At 39.0% G+C, this 16,663-nt stretch overlaps 1 pseudogene; it reads right to left on the reverse strand.

Moving 5' to 3' along the window:
• Positions 1 to 13,522: 13,522 nt before the first annotated feature.
• LOC123568209 (U2 spliceosomal RNA) lies at positions 13,523 to 13,736 on the reverse strand (annotated as a pseudogene).
• Between the last annotated feature and the right edge of the window lie 2,927 nt (positions 13,737 to 16,663).

The following is a 16,663-nucleotide window of genomic DNA, read 5'->3' on the forward strand; positions in this document are numbered from 1 at the left end:
GAAAGAAAGAAAGAAAGAAAGAAAGAAAGAAAGAAAGAAAGAAAGAAAGAAAGAAAGAAAGAAAGAAAGAAAGAAAGAGATTCTATGAGCCCAATACCTCCTGGTTTCCGCTAATGGAATTCGGTATGGACATACAAACAAAACAAACTTCTCTTTCTGGAAGTTATATTTGGAAAAAAGGAAAACTAGTCAGTCTCTATTGAAAACTTAAAATGGTAAAACTGAGTAGCTGGGTAGGGTTTAAGGCAATCACATTGGGCCCTGCATTTGCCAAAGCCAAGACAATGTGAACAGCAGCTGAAGGAGAGACAAGAAGATCAGTAGAGAAACACTGAGGGGTGGGAATGACCCCAACCCTCCAGTTCCAGGTTACGGGCTCTCTGAGGCCTAGCTTCAGGAGGTGCCCTTTGATTTGTCAATTTTTGCTTTATTTATTTAAATAGGTTTTTATTCTTTGGAACCTAGTAACCATGTTTCAGGAAAAATGTGCACATATATATATTCCCTACCCCAATAATAATGAAGTACAGCTTCAGAGTGGACGGTAAAAGCATAAAAGGCAGAACATAAAGCCCTGGCATTTGCCTGATGAGAGCAGTTGCCAAGCCACAGAGCATGGCGGCAGAGAAAACCTGTATGCATGCCTTCAGCTGGCAACCTGAGAGATCATATCAGAGGTCTCTAATCTAGACCAAACATGTAGTTGGCACTTTCACTGAAAAAGCTGGATTCAGAGATATTCAGGGCTCGATAACACATCGTAAAGTCTTCATAAATAATTGTTAAATTAAGAAACGAAAGCATGGCACACTTGTTGCCAACTCTCTCTAAATGTTACAATCATCCTGGAAATCACTCATCCAAAACTTCTTAAGCAATGAATCTAAAGTAGGACTCCAGAGGAGAAAATCTACAGAAAAAAAAAAAAAAAAATTCTGTAGTGATGTTCAGTTATTCTGTTGTAATTGTAGAAGCTGAAGATAAGAGTGGTGTTTATACTAAGGAAGAGCAAAAGGGGTTTTTTGGATAAATTCTAGAGTGTTCTCTAGAAGGGGCTAAAAAGACTAGAGAAAGAAACTAACAAAAAGCTAAGAAAATCATCAAATCAATGGAAACTCAAAAAAGAAAAACATGGAGGAGAGAAAGAAGAAATCGGTGCTAGTAACTTGAGCAACATAGGATGATGAAGGATTTTGATTCGGATATTGTTGAAAAGGCAGTAATAATGTCAACCCCATTATATACAGATGTTTACTGATTGTGAAAACTTTTTCTAAAGCATTACGTTAATTGTGTTCAAAAACTCAAAGGAGTGAAAGTTGACGTGTCTCTTCTAATCCTGGTTGATGAGAACTCAAACCTTAGTAAACGTAAAATGTCCTTGAATAATTATTACGATTCTGACATAGCAGGGCTTCTCAAATACAGGAGTCACCAAAAAATGGACCTAAGACTGTGGGCAGATATGTGCTGTTACACCTCCAAAAGTGATGTCTTCATCCGCCCAGAGGTTATGGCATTCAAGGGTCGACCACACGCAGTGATTAAAATCTGTGCCCAATACCCAGCCAGAGCTAAGACGGGCCTGAGATTTAGGGAGAATCTCTTGACTCTTTTTGGCTTTCAGGCTGGAGACTGCAGAATGTTGCCGACCCTACAATTCAGGTTTTCCATCCATAAAGACACTGAAGATGGATGAGACTCTGAAATCACTCTCCAAACACTGAGTCTTTATTTATGGAACCTAGGAGATAGGGAACATTAAGTGAACTCAAAACGGCATGTTGCGATCAGATTTTCAGCTGTTCTGTGTCACTGGGAACTGCAAAGTAATAAGAACAGCCCTAATATCAATAATAAATGCCCACCGGAGAACTCCAGTAAAGCTACAATGAGTAAGTAACATCAAGGAAGAAAGGTAAAGTCTGGAAGACTCTCTCCCTCTCTCTCTGGCAAAATGCCCAGGCTATTGGTTTTTCTTTGCTTCCTCACTCTCAAGTTTGCCAACCCATCCCCCATCCCACCCACCTCCATAGAAATTTGTCCAAATGACAGGATAATTGAGATCTTAAAGGAGGTAAACAAATTATTTCATGTCTTTGAACTTCGCTGTGAGTAAAACTATGAACTAAATTTGATGAGTCCATCCCTTATGCCATTTCATGTCCACGTGCAGACCCTTATATTGATTAGGAGACAGGAAGAAAAAAAAAAACATTTATGTTGACATGACTATGAATCAGTCTCTCTTCCAGCCCTTTGTAAACGTTATTTGCTCTTATAGTAACCATACAAGGTTTATCACATAAAATTGCTCTGATCCTGCAAATGAAATATTTGAGACTTAGAGAAGTTAATTTGCCTGAGGACTAGTAAACATAGGAAATACTAAACACTGGAGTCAGTACTGAATACTAGGTTTGCTTAATAACCAAACCATCCCCATTACTCAGTATTTTCCATCACTAATTGCAAATTAGAGTGCGCTTCTCAGCATTACCTATTCCTTGTCATTTTCCGATGTCTGACATCTAATAGAAAGTCAATAAATATTTGTTATCTGAATGGATAAGAGAATGTATTTCAGAGTGCCTTGATGCTGAGAAGTGATCAGAAATAGGAAGTAAGTAGAAGGGAGAGGACAATAACAATACATTTGACTGAAAAGAAAGTTCTGAGATGCTCATAAATGACGCAACTTGCATGCCAGCTCGCCTGGTCCAGGCACTGTGCCTGTTACCTCCACAAGTACTCTGCAGTTTGTCTCTGATGTCATTTTGCCTTCAAAGAAGCAGATAATGATGCTTTTGACTTGATATCTACTACTAATAAATAAGTGCTGGTTAAAAATTGTTATAGCTACTCAACTATTACTGCTAATGGGTTACAAAGTTTCAGAACAGATTTGGCTGTGGCCAATGTCTGCAATTAATGTAGAAAGAAATAGAGATATTGCAGAGTAAGCTTGGGCTGGATGTTTCAGAAGCATTTTAATCCACTAAGCTTAATTATCACCCTGCCTCCTGACACTTAGGTGAGCCCTCATATGCACAGGAGTGATTTGTCCTGTCCCCCTTTCTCTCAGTCTTTGGGATTTTCTCTTACACTTCCTCTGAGTCCTCTTGCCCCTATCCTCTCAGCTCAGGTGCTGAAATAGCTTCCCCTTTCAAGAAGAAAGTCATCGAAACCTTTGACAACGTGTTTAGTGTGTCTTCCCCTTCTCTGTCTCGTACCAACTAGGTGCTGTGTTTGCCCCAGCACCTCTCCATGCCCAGACAGATGTGAGCACCAGAGGCAGAGCCATGGAAAAATGCCCTACCAGTAGAGAAATATTTAAATACATGTAAACTAGTTGCGATACATATTGGCTGAGTATCAACCCTGTTCTTACCAAAATTGGACACTAAATTGTTTCTACTCATGTGGAATCTATTCTATCCCTTCTTTTTCTTTTTGCTACTCCTCTTTTACCAAAACTTAGCTTCCTAAGAGCACATCACTCATTCAGTTTCTTTGTATCTGACGTGCTTTGATACCATGCAATCTGCTATGGACTGAATGTTTGTTCCTTCCCGACCCCAAATTCCTAGGTTGAAATCCTAACCCCCAAGGGGATAGTATAGGAGGTGGGGCCTTTGAGAGGTGGTTAGGTCATGAAGGTGGAGCCCTCATGAATGGGATTAGTGATTTTATGAAAGGGACCTCAGAGAACTCCTTTATCCCTTCTACCACATGAGGACACAGGGAAAAGATAGGTGTCTATAAACAAGGAAGGAGGCCCTCATCAGACACTGAGTCTGCTGCCACCTTGATCCTGGGCTTCCCAGTCAACAGAGCTACGACAAATAAAGACTTGTTGCTTGTAAGCCCCCCAACCTGTGTATTCTGTTATATTAGCCCAAAAAGACTAAGACACAATTATTGGATTTCTGTCTATCGAGCAGAGTTGTTCTGATGACCTGTGGTGGGGGGAACTGGAGGCGCATGGCCCAGTGAGGCTCAGGACTTCCCCACAGGGTCACATGGATGTGTCAGGAACTGGTGTGGATTTATCCTTTCCCTACTCCTGCTAAGCATTGCCCTGCTTTCGTCTTCTACGGAAGCTTACAGATATTTTGGTGGAAATAAGAAATGTGGGCCCACTGTGATGAGTTTAGATCTTTTGTGACAGTTCCATGTGTAACCAACCTTGGGGGAGATTTCAAATCTCAAAATGGTAGACCTTCTAGAACATGGCTACAGTTTATAACAACAATTATGAAGAATGTATAAATTTCAATCTTTTGAGAAATGTTGTATATGTACAGCTATGTCTCAGATCTTCATTTCCAGATTCCGCTTAGCAGCAAAGGTGCTGAGGCCCAGATGACCAAAGGCAGGATATCTACTTGTTCAAAAGAGAAAAATGTGTTAAAATAATGAAACATAGCTGAATTTTATTCTATTCAAGGCTACACTTTCTGAAACCATATATGAGCTCTGTTTTAGTAACTATGCCAAATGCCCAATCCAGGAAGTACCCAAACCTCTCTGATTGTCCTATTGATGTATTGAACAGTTACAATATTTAATGTCAGATTTGGGTTTAATAAAAAGGAGCAAACCTCAACTAGACTGATTAATATCAAGCCAGCCAGGATAGATGTGGAGAAGGTGGTCATTTGTGTGATATAATTGCAGTGAACCAGGAAGAGCCATTCTAGGCAAAAACTGATTCATTTGGCCGAGTCCCAGACACCCCTCAGGTTTCACACTATAGCGAACTGCACAATGTAGAGTTGTTCTTTGGGAGCCCTCTCTGTGTTCCCTTCCTTATAAATTATAAATCTACTAACTGTCCCATATAATTCATTAAAAGAAAAGCCCTACCTGTCAATTTCTTCATATGAATATGTGAGAGACAGACATAGATAGAAAGAGCTGTGATAAAAATATGCATCAAACTTTTATCTTCATTTAATCCTAGGAAGTAGGATAAGAAGGAGTATATGAAAGAAAGCCAGGCTTTCCTCTATTTTTTAGAATTCTAGAGAGGATTTGACTTGTTTAAGCTTTACTCCAACAAATAAGCACTACTTTTGTAATTTTGACAAAAGAAATCCAAAAAGAGAAAATTGTTGCTTACACTTCTGGAGTGTTAATGGTTTATTCATTTGCACAAACTTTGCCTTGACTAACATGAGATTTTTATTTGCTGCTCCTTCATGCCAGTCCTAAAAATTGTAGATTTCAAATCTATTCTGTGTCAAAATGTCATAAACTACCAAGGCTGGAAGACCCACTGGGGCAAACTCTGAATATTGGAGTAAAGGAAATGATATGATAAGTCACCTGTTTATAAGAGATTTTCTTATTCACTCAGCAAATATTCTCTGAGTGCCTATATATTTAACCAAAAATTAAAAGTGTTTTGGAGTTAAACTATGAGTTTTATACATATCTACCCACAAAGGACTTATTCATCAAATTTACTGCATACCAGTAATATGACTGGCATAATTCTAAATGTATATATATATACTCGTATGTTTCAGACAGAAATTCATAGTCCCACTTTATGAATAAGGAAGTTGAGGCTCAAAAGAGTTAAATCTTCTGTCTGAAGTCATACACCTGGCAAGTATTGGTGGTATAGTCAAACCCAGATATCCTGCCTTCCAGTCCAAACTCCTGGTCAGTTTTTATACCAGACATTCTTCTTTTGGGACTTATTTGAGGAGACTAGAGACAATCAGAAGGGAAACCACTTTTTTGTTATTTTTTTCTAAATTTCTAGTCCAATTATTTTATCTAAATCACAACAATAAAGCTACCAATTTGAGGCTTGTTTCTGTCCTCAGTTTTAAATACTCTCTTGAATAACTCAGAACGATTTCCTTGATCAAAAGCTGATATTCACTTGGCAAGCCCTATTGCTTAAATCATCTCTCATAAAATTAAAAAAAAAAAATAAAAGCTCATTAGAGGGGATTTTCAGTATTCTCTGATTTCTAATTAAAACAAGAATTAAAAATCATAAAACTGATTAAAGTTTATGTGGAAGAAAAAAACCTTTGGACTACTGGTATTTATTATTCTTGGTGACCTCTTGAGCTAAATAATTTCAGCTGAAAATAAGGCTCTGATAAAATAAGCATATTTGGATTGCTTTTCATGCTTCCTCACAAATCTTTCTAAAGACCTTGAACATTCTGTGGATAGAGGATATCATGACTTACGACACAGGTTAGAATAAAAGATATTTTATTGAATCTAAAATGAAAAAATATATCTTCTGTTTTAGAATTATAACTTCCCTATAATTTTATTTTATAGAGATGCTATGAACTGATGATGTATGTTTCCCCAAATATATATATTGAGGTCCGAATCTGTATTTGGACCTAGGTCTTACAAGGAGGTAATTCAGGTTAGATGAGGTCATAAAAGTGGGGTCTTGATACAGTAGGAAGAAGAGACTTATAACAAGAGACAATGGAGAGCTTTTTCTCTTTCCCCACACACAAAGAAGAGGTCATGTGAGCACCCAGTAAGATGGCGGCTACCTACAAGCCAAGAGAAGTAGCCTCAGAATGAAAACTATCTTGCTGGCACCTTGACCTTGGACTTTCTAGCTTTCAGAACTGTGAAAAAAGAAATCTCTGTTGTTTTAGCCACAAAGTCTGTGGTATCTTGTTATGACAGTCGAGCAGACTAATACAAGGAATATTACTTCATTTATATGAACAAGTAATTTTGAACAAAAATAGCTTTGGGTAGATAAATTTAAGGTTGCTAATTTGGGCATAAAGCTTTGCCCCAACTGATAATTGGTGATAAGAATCAGAGTACAAACTACAACAAAATCAATGTGGCTACCATCACTTCTTTGAACATCAATTAGAAGATAGAATTTATGGTGATATCCCCAGTTAAATTTCTTAAACTCAAAGAAACAACTGTAGCTGACTGTCAACCTGGCCTTTCTTTCTATAACATAAGGGCTTCCCAATCGAACTCAGTTTACTAAGCAAAAGCATCTGTTTCCCTTTCTTCAAAAATATTGGTGCTAAAAGAATTACGTGAGGAAAGAAGAAAATTAGTACACTTTCCAGGGAAGTGTCTACATTGTAACTGAATTTTGTATGAAAAGGGAGAACACACGTTCAGCCCACGGGAGAACATTTTCTCCATTTTCTCTCGTGGCAAACATCAAGCCCCACTTTCCTGCCAGGCCTCTAGGCAACTTCAGAATTCATTTCTACATGGCAGCCTGGACAGCCCTTTCCAGTGACTGGAGCTGGAGCTGGAGCTGGCATGCACAGTAGAATTTAATTGCTATGCCTGAGTATAACTCAGCTTGCCATTTCTTTACAGAGCCACAGACCCAGGTATAGGGGAAACTGGGCAGAAGCCAAGATAAATTAGGCTAAAAGCAAGAAAGATTTAAAATCACCAGCTCTCATATTACTATATTTAGGAGATGAGAAATATTAATAATTTAGTACATATTGTGTGATCTAATAATTGCTTATATAATATTTATCCTTGGAATGGCTGTGGGCCAACACTACAGGTTGGGTGATGCAACTTGCACTTTTTTTTCTTTTTCTTTTTTTTTTTTTGAGACAGAGTCTCGCTCTGTCGCCCAGGCTGGAGTGCAATGGCACGATCTCAGCTCACTGCAAGCTCCGCCTCCCGGGTTCACGCCATTCTCCTGTCTCAGCCTCCCGAGTAGCTGGGACTGCAGGTGCCCGCCACCACGCCCAGCTAATTTTTGTATTTTTTTTTTTTTAGTAGAGACAGGGTTTCACCTTGTTACCCAAGATGGTCTCTGTCTCCTGACCTCATGATCCACCCGCTTCGGTCTCCCAAAGTGCTGGGATTACAGGTGTGAGCCACCGCGCCAGGCTGCAACTTGTACTTTCAATACCCTTCTCCTTTCCTGACTATTCTTGAGGACTTAAAAGCTGGAAACACGTTTATTTAGTTCCCTTTTCAGCTAGGTGTGGGCATATAACATAGGTCTGGGATATAAGCAGAAATCTGCTGAAGCAACCTGTTCTGTCTGGAATGCAGTCACAGAGCCTAGAGATGTGGAAACTTCCAGTGCCCATAGAACAGCCTACATAAGCATAAATGCCAAGACACTAAGAATGTGGTATAGAAACATGGGAGGAGCATGGGTCTCTGGCATCACTGCTAAACCCACTACTCTGGACTGTTACCGCCAGCCTTCTTCTTAGGTGTGGCATATGTACCTTTAGGTTTTTAATCTAGGACCAACCATATGTTCCATATTTTGCAGTTGAACATTCTTGATTAATACAATGACTTCAGGTTTGCGAAAGCTTACAAAACTTTAAGCAAAACAAAGAGTTTCTGTCATAAATATGTATTCAAGAAAATCTTAAAAGCCTTTCAAGTGTACAAAATCCTAGTTATCGTCTCCAGTTGAGTAACTTTTCACTTCCCTCTTCTATCTGGGGAAAGGGCACCAATCCTCTTACAGTGATATAGGAAACAGTGAATTCAAGCTAGTCACATAATTCTATTGCTTTTATAACTCTATCTGCTGTGTCACTTGCTCTCTCACTAATTCTATGTGCCAGTTCCAGTTCTTTTTTTACATCTAATAGTCCCTCTCTTTTCCCAGTCGTGATTGGCTGCCATCACAGAGGAATTCTGTGGCATGGTCCGGCTGTAGCCAGACAATAATGCAATCCAAGCTTTGCTTGGCAATATGTGAAAAGACCAAGCCTAGCCATTTTATAGAGTGTGGAACTGGTCTTGTTTCCTTAAGTCAGTAAAGTCTTCCTATGTACCTATCAACAATAAGTAACCTTATTCCTCAACCTTATTTCCACCAACCTCTTAACAATCCAGAGCCCGTGAGTGTAAACACCTTTAGCATCTTACAAACAGGCCTACTTTAAAGGACTCTTGCATAGGGTCATGATAGACTTTGAAAAACATTCTCTTTCCCTACTCCCAAATTTTACATAAGACCGCAGAACCTATTGATTTGAAACTATCCATATTTTATTCATATAGCTGTGGTTTGCATAAGTTATCTAATACACATACATACACACACATATTTTTATCTAATATGTATCTAATACACATACATACACACACATATTTTTATCTAATATGTCTCTAACACACATACATACACAGACATATTTTGAGCTTTTTCCTGTTGAGGTGAGTATTATCAGATTTTAAAAATGTATGTGCTATTAGGTACAATCATGTTGTCACAAGTTGTCATATCAGGCCGCACCTGTGATTTTCAACACTGATACAATATTCAGAGCAATTGGACCACAGCTTGCTTTCATTCAGTCAGAACCCAGCAATGTTTTGACTATGTTCAGGTTACACCCACACAGGTGTTGACTTATTTCAGCAATCATATTTTCATCAGTAAGCTAAGGAATAATTGATACGGCTCTTTACAAGCAACATAAATCTGCTGACAAAGAAAAGCTCATAAAATCATTGTTATACCAATCTCTCCAAAAAAATCCTCAATTAGACAAGATTACTTTAAGAGTAAAATATTGTAATCAGAATCAGGCTGGGCAACAAAAAAAAAGGGGAGGAAGAGGAGGAGCAGGAGAAGGAGGAAGAGGAGGAGGAGGAAGAGGAGGAAGATAAGGCTTGAAGGCCACAACTTTCCTATGTAAGAAATTTCTTTATTATTATTATTATTTTTTTTTTTTGAGGCAGAGTCTTGCTCTGTCACCAGGCTGGAGTGCAGTGGTGTGATCTCAGCTCACTGCAACCTCCGCCTCCTGGGTTCAAGCGATTCTTCTGTCTCAGTCTCACGAGTAGCTGGGTCTACAGTCACGCACCACCATGCCCAGCTAATTTTTGTATTTTTTAGTAGAGACAGGGTTTCACCATGTTGGCCAGGATGGTCTCAATCTCTTGATCTCATGATCCACCTGTCTTGGCCTCCTAAAGTGCTTGGATTACAGGCGTGAGCCACCGTGCCCAGCAGAAATTTCTTGCGTCACTTTATCCCAGATCCTCAGATATACTCTTCTACTCCCCTGAATCCCAGTCTTCTTCCCTGAGGCTCACCAGGATACATGACCTAATTCTTCTCAGTTCCTCCCTGTGTGGGTTAATCCCTCTCCAATTGCTTCAGGGTTAAGATTCTGCTTCAAACTGAAGGGTGTTTGAAACCATACCAGAGTCTCCTTTGTGATTCTTATTAGGAAGATGTCTAGAGAATTGTACAGTTATTTTAGGGGGAATGGTAGAATACAGCCAATAAAAAGAGTACCTAAATAAAATTAAGTGGTGAAGTAAATTAGTTTCAACTTCAGCTTAAGCACAGGATTCTGGCACTACTGTGCGGGGTGACTTCTTGCGCAGAAAGTCTTTCAACTTAGCTTCAGTCAGGTGTGTGCCTTAAACATTCCTTTTGCATAGGGAATTGCATGCCTTCCTGCCTTGTCTAACTGTGGAAGTATAGGCTTTTTCTGACTTCTGTCATCTCTCCTTGCTGTGTCATCATGGGTCCCTACAACTCACCTCCATGCTTCAGAATTCTTCCAACCCACTAGGTACTTACGTTTGTTTCTCCCAAGAGCGCTCTCTCACCGTGCAGTGCTCTCTCCGCATCTCAGCAGACTTTCAGCCAGAGAGTAAGATATCAATGCCCCACCCCCTTACAGGCATCTTCAATCTTTACGACTGAATTCTTTGAGCCCTCCTCAGTTAGATAGGGCAAGTAGAGGAAGGGAAAAATTCTAAAGGCTCTGTACCACTATTAATTCCCTTCATTCTGTCTTCCCATACTTTATTTTCCGTTTTTTTGTTTTGTTTTTTTGTTTTGTTTTGTTTTGTTTTGTTTTGTTTTTGAGACGGAGTCTGGCTCCGTAGCCCAGGCTGGAGTGCAGTGGCACGATCTACACTCTGCCTCCCGGATTCACGCCATTCTCCTGCCTCAGCCTCCCGAGTAGCTGGGACCACAGGCACCTGCCACCACGCCCGCCTAAATTTTTTTTTTTTTTTGTATTTTTAGTAGAGACGGGGTTTCACCATGTTAGCCAGGATGGTCTCCATCTCCTGACCTCGTGATTCGCCCTCCTCGGCCTCCCAAAGTGCTGGGATTACAGGCGTGAGCCACCGCGCCTGGCCTTTATTTTCCTCTTTTACATGAACTGATGAAGCAGTGGGGATGAGGATCCCAGGGCCAGTTTTGATATTTTCTATTAACTCCTATGTAGATGACTCCAGCACTTTTCTATCATTCCCCCATTTTAAGGCTCCCACTGAAATTCTAAAACAGAAAGGGAACCTACCAATCAAATTAATTATCTACTTAAAGGAGTTAAGAAATTACATGCAGACTTAAAGTTTTCTTACATCTAGGTTTTGAACTTTATAACATTAGTAGTTTGAATACTGAATTAAAATTTACTTCATAAATGCCCTTTCTGTCTGTAAAATCACCTTCCTGCAATGTTCAAAATAACTCAGAAGATCCTTGTTACCACTAGAAAGTCCTGCCCAATCCCCACGCCCGATCAGCTTGCCTAGGGAACCGACCCAGGTAAGCCCACAGCCGCCCTGAGCTTTCTCAGTCATTTTAACACCTATTCGATTGCTAACTACCCGTTGCCTTCCCTATGCAAGGGGTCGGCACAAAGCACTGAAAATTTCTCCCACCCCAGATGCTGCTGCTTCCTCCTACCAGCCTACCATGACGTCTCAGTTCGCTTTGCCGTCTCAGCCATAGCTCACATCAACTAATTCTTCAATGTGAGAAGCTTTGATAAAGTTGATATAAAATATGCCTGCTTATAAGGTCTTTCTCAAGGAAAAGAATCAGCTACCCAGAAATTCTGTACTGTTTCAGGCTCTCAAATTATTATTCTTCCCAGAACCTAACAGTCAAAATATTGATGTCCAAAGGTTTGGTTTACTCTCCACTCTCACCAGAAAGTGGGAAAAACTGACTTGGCCAGATGTAGGGCTTTCATTCTTAAATTGTGGGTCATTGAGAGCCACGGAAATTTCAAACTGTGTTTTATTGTGGTTTTAAGCTGTAAGTAATAATGAATGTATTTATTTATTCAAGGAACATTTGTAGGGACACATTGCTATTTGCTAAGCCCTATGTTCATTTGAGGGACCCAGAGCTAGTGGGGTTGCAGTGCTATACAGTGGCATAGACATGTAAACAAATGTGCTCGATTATTTATTGTGATACTAACGTCTTTTCTCACATCTCAACTGGAAATTAAGTGGAAATAATTTTTTTCATATTGCTACTTTTTAGTCTTGGAAAATTGTCCAAAATTTGGTATCTGGGACAAAAGCAGAAGTTGCAGGGCAATTGTACATCTCTTTTGGCCCACATTTTTCTTTAGGAGTCTGGAACCATTGAGAAAAACTGATGCTGGAGTCTTGAAAGACGAAAGATACCTGAAGACCATGGGAAAGAACAATGGTTTAAGGTTGGAGGGTTTCTGTAAATAATACCCAATGTCCTTCTCACCAGAGGAGGAAAAGCTTTGGTGGGAAATGATGAGGCCATAACCCCCTGGTGAAAGAGTTACAGGTTCATAGTAGACGCTAAGAAAACAGAGTTGCCTGTTTGGAAATCGCCATATGCTCTGGAGAAGCCCAAAAGGGTTCAGGAAACAAGCACGTCCATGAGTGGCTGGCATGATAGAAGTCCTTCCACCTTTCTCAGGTAAGCACTAGGTGCTTCTGTTATCACAAGGAGAAGAAGAGGCAGAAAGGAGAAAGGCGACTGATTTAGTTTTATACTCTCTCAAGCCAGGGTTGATCTAGATTGATTTTTTTTTTTTTTGAAACGGAATCTCACTCTGTCCCCCAGGCTGGAGTGCAGTGGTGTGATCTCAGCTCACTGCAAGCTCTGCCTCCCGGGTTCACGCCATTCTCCTGCCTCAGCCTCCCAAGTAGCTGGGACTACAGTCGCGCGCCACCAAGCCAGGCTAATTTTTTATATTTTTAGTAGAGACGGGGTTTCACCGTGTTAGCCAGGATGGTCTTGATCTCCTGACCTGGTGATCCGCCTGCCTCGGCCTCCCAAAGTGCTGGGATTACAGGTGTGAGCCACCACGCCCAGCCTAGATTGATTTTAAAAATTAAGAAATTTGGTGTTTCCTATATCTGCCTCCTACGTAGGAAACTTTCTTCTGCCACTCAAATAAATATGATAAGGCAGATGTGCCATCAAAGAAACATATGGGGAGACAAAAAGGAAGAACTGGTAAGTCTTTCTAGGGAAATAGGAAGGTGAGGTGAAAGAAAAAATTAAGACTTTATAGCTCACACACTCCCTAAGTTGCTCTTGTCCCATAATATTTGTGTCCAATGTCTGTGTCACATGCTCAGAAGTATGTTGGCAAGGTTGTGCCAGTGGACTAATATAAAAAGATCATTCTAGTTGAGGACAGGGTGACTTATAATGCATTAAAGTGATGCCTTCTAAAAAGATTATTTCTATTTATTAATAGATTAATTGATTTATTTTATGAATAAATTTTTAATGCCTTAACCTAAATAAAGAAGTAACACGGTCAAAATATTAGGCCTAATCAAAGGCGCAGTCCAAGACATCTGTTGTTCCTATAATGGCACCAAATAAACCATTACCTTCTCTGCTTTTATATCTGATGATAGGTAGGTAGGTAGGTAGATAGATATAAAACTGCTAAGAACAGATACTACACTTGATCTTAGGCAAAAGTCTGAGAAGTGATGTGATGGTAGATAAATAGATAGATAAATGACGATTGATACATAGATATAGAGATAGTAGATTTACATGTTAGACTGAAATTGAAGGGAAAAAATGCACTGTTCATTATATGTTTATGTGTAATTGTGTGGGTGTATACATTTGTTTTGAAGAAGATTAGAAATGAAGAAAATCACACAACTGTTAATAGTGGTTCATTTCAGGAAGGGGAAATCCACATGGTGTTTCTTTTCCTTTTTATATTTTTTATTATATTTTCTTTGTTATTATTTGACAAATTTCAGTACTATTTTCTTATAAGCTTTAATGATTTCCCTTTTGGTATTTATTTTTCCATCAGCATGTTCACAATAGACATCTATTACCTGATGATTACCCAAAAATAAAAGTTGTATTTTTTGTCTCTAATTTTGAGAGCAGACCACAGGGAAGGAAACCTTCTAGTTGGAGCGTCTATGCGCTGTAGAGATTCTAGAAATACTACTTCTTGCAGAATGAACACATAAGACAAACTATGGAACTCAGAAATCTCAGCATCTATAAAGTCCGTGTCAGTCATAAAGACCCATTAAAATGGAAGAATGTTCTTATGATCTGAGATGCAGGGCTAACTAAGAGTCCAGGTTCATCCCCCCTCCTGGCTTTTTGCATCTTACCTTCACCTGGGGATTCTCACGGGACTGCCATTTCAGGTCACAGAGTGCTTAGCCCAGTTTTTAACTTCCCTGGTTGCCTATGCGAAGGCAATCCTCCTGTCCTTACCCAGACAATGCTGATCATATTCCTCTGGATTATTTTCCTCACTGTGAATATCACAGTCTTACATCAGTTTATTTATTTACTTTTCTGTGTATTGTTGAACACTGTCCACTAAATGATAAGTGACTGAGGACTGAGGTTGTGTCTGACTTGTGCAATGCCCCCTCACCAGAGCCTGGTACACCTCTATATAGGCAGCATTTAAGTTATGTTTTTAATTAATGATTGAAGTTGATTTTTAAAAACTAGCTTAAGCATGTGTCAGGTACCAAAACATTTGAATATTTAGAAACCATTTTTCCATGAAGCCAGTGGATTCACTGATAATTCAGCTCTCTGTTTCTGTAACTGCTACTCTGTTAACTCGGAGTGCAAACATAGCCAATTCTCTTTTCTTTTCCTAATTAATCCAACTGTCTTGTAAGAGGAAATGTCAATATCCTACTTGCTTGTTGCTGAAATAAATGAAAAATGACCTGATGAACCAAAAGGATTTGCTTCTCTGCCATTTTCTTGATTACCTCATTTTAGCAAGACTTACTGTTTTTGCCTTTTATTCTTCCACTTAGAGGTACCTGTATCTATTCTCAGAAAGTTTTGAGACTATTAAAATGTTGCAAATTCCATTAAATATCTTACAAACAAAATTTTTGGTGCAATATTTTATCTTTTCAAATGCTTTAAGTATATTTTGTATAAACCTTGGCACTGATGATTTGGCTCAGTTACTTCATGGGCATAAATTAATATATCCTAACTATATTGGATAAGCTAACATATAACCTTGTTGGCTAAGCCAGTCCTCATTTTCAAACCAATCCACAAACCAACTATAATTTTTAATTCAAAAATATGTTAATGTGTATTCAGAGAAATAGTGTAAAAACTGAGTAAATTGCAGGTCACATTATGAAAGATAGATTAGTCTGGGGCATACTTTATGATAAAGAAAGGTATATACTACTAAAAACTGATAGGTCTGGCACCTAGCACATAAATTTACCTCTTGTTAATAGCAGGTAGAAAATTTAAACCAAATTAGGATTGCCTGCAACTTTGGAAGAAAATACTGTAATTTGATTTCAAAAATAAGCTTTGGAGCTTTTACATTACACCAATATGAAAACATATGTAATTTTTTAAATTGGTTGATGTAATTGAATATCACCGGATTGTTTTGTTTTTGCTTTTGTTTTTTTGGTAATTATAGAACACATTCCAAATTCCTTAAAAGAACTTCTGATTCTTTGGTTGTTTAAAAATATTTTTCTTTTTAGCACATTGCAGGTCATAAAAATAAGTATTAACCAGAGCTGGAAAAAAAATGGGAAAAAAGCCAGTTTTCATTGTCAGTGTTTCTTACTGAGTTTTTTTTCTTCACTCCTCCAGGACTCTGCCTGATGTAGTTTAGATATTTGTCCAAATCTCATGTTGAATTGTATCTTCAATGCTAGGGGTGGGTCCTGGTGGGAAGTATTTAAATCATGGGACTGAACACTTCACGGCTTGGTACTGTCCTTGTGATAGTGAATTCTCATGCAATCTGGTCATTTAAAAGTGGGGGGCACATCTCTTCCACTCTCTCTTGCTTGCTCCTGCTTTTGCCATGTGAAGTGCCTACTCCTGCTTCACCTCTGCCATGATTGAAAGCTCACTGAGGCCTCACTGGAAGCCAAGCAGATACCAGCATCATACTTCCTGTGAAGCCAGCAGAACCGTGAGCCAATTAAATGTCTTTTCTTTATAAATTACCCACTCTCAAGAATTTCTTTATGGCAACACAAGAAAGGCCTAATACACTGCCTTAACAGAAATGCATTCTTTGACAATAGGTGATGGGTGAAAGAGGAAACGTGACTGAGTGAATATCGTAATTAGTCCACTCTCTTACTCTACCATAGATATGAAATCAGAAATCCCAATACAGCACCCACATACTCTCTTTCTGACAAGTACATCAACCTTAACACATTTTTAATGCATGAAAGACTAAAAGCCCTGAGGATATATGGCACCTTACTTAAAGAAACTTCCTCTTAGACGTCTAGGAGGATGTGCACTTTTGTAAGATTTGAGATGGATGAAGAAATGTCTTTGTTTTTTAAAGGAGAAAAAGCTCTGTTTTAAACACAAGCAAGCTCTCAGGGAGGTAAATTTCAGGAAAATATG

The sequence above is a fragment of the Macaca fascicularis genome, chromosome 12 (genome assembly GCF_037993035.2).
Source record: "Macaca fascicularis isolate 582-1 chromosome 12, T2T-MFA8v1.1".
In the NCBI taxonomy this organism is placed as follows: Eukaryota; Metazoa; Chordata; class Mammalia; order Primates; family Cercopithecidae; genus Macaca; species Macaca fascicularis.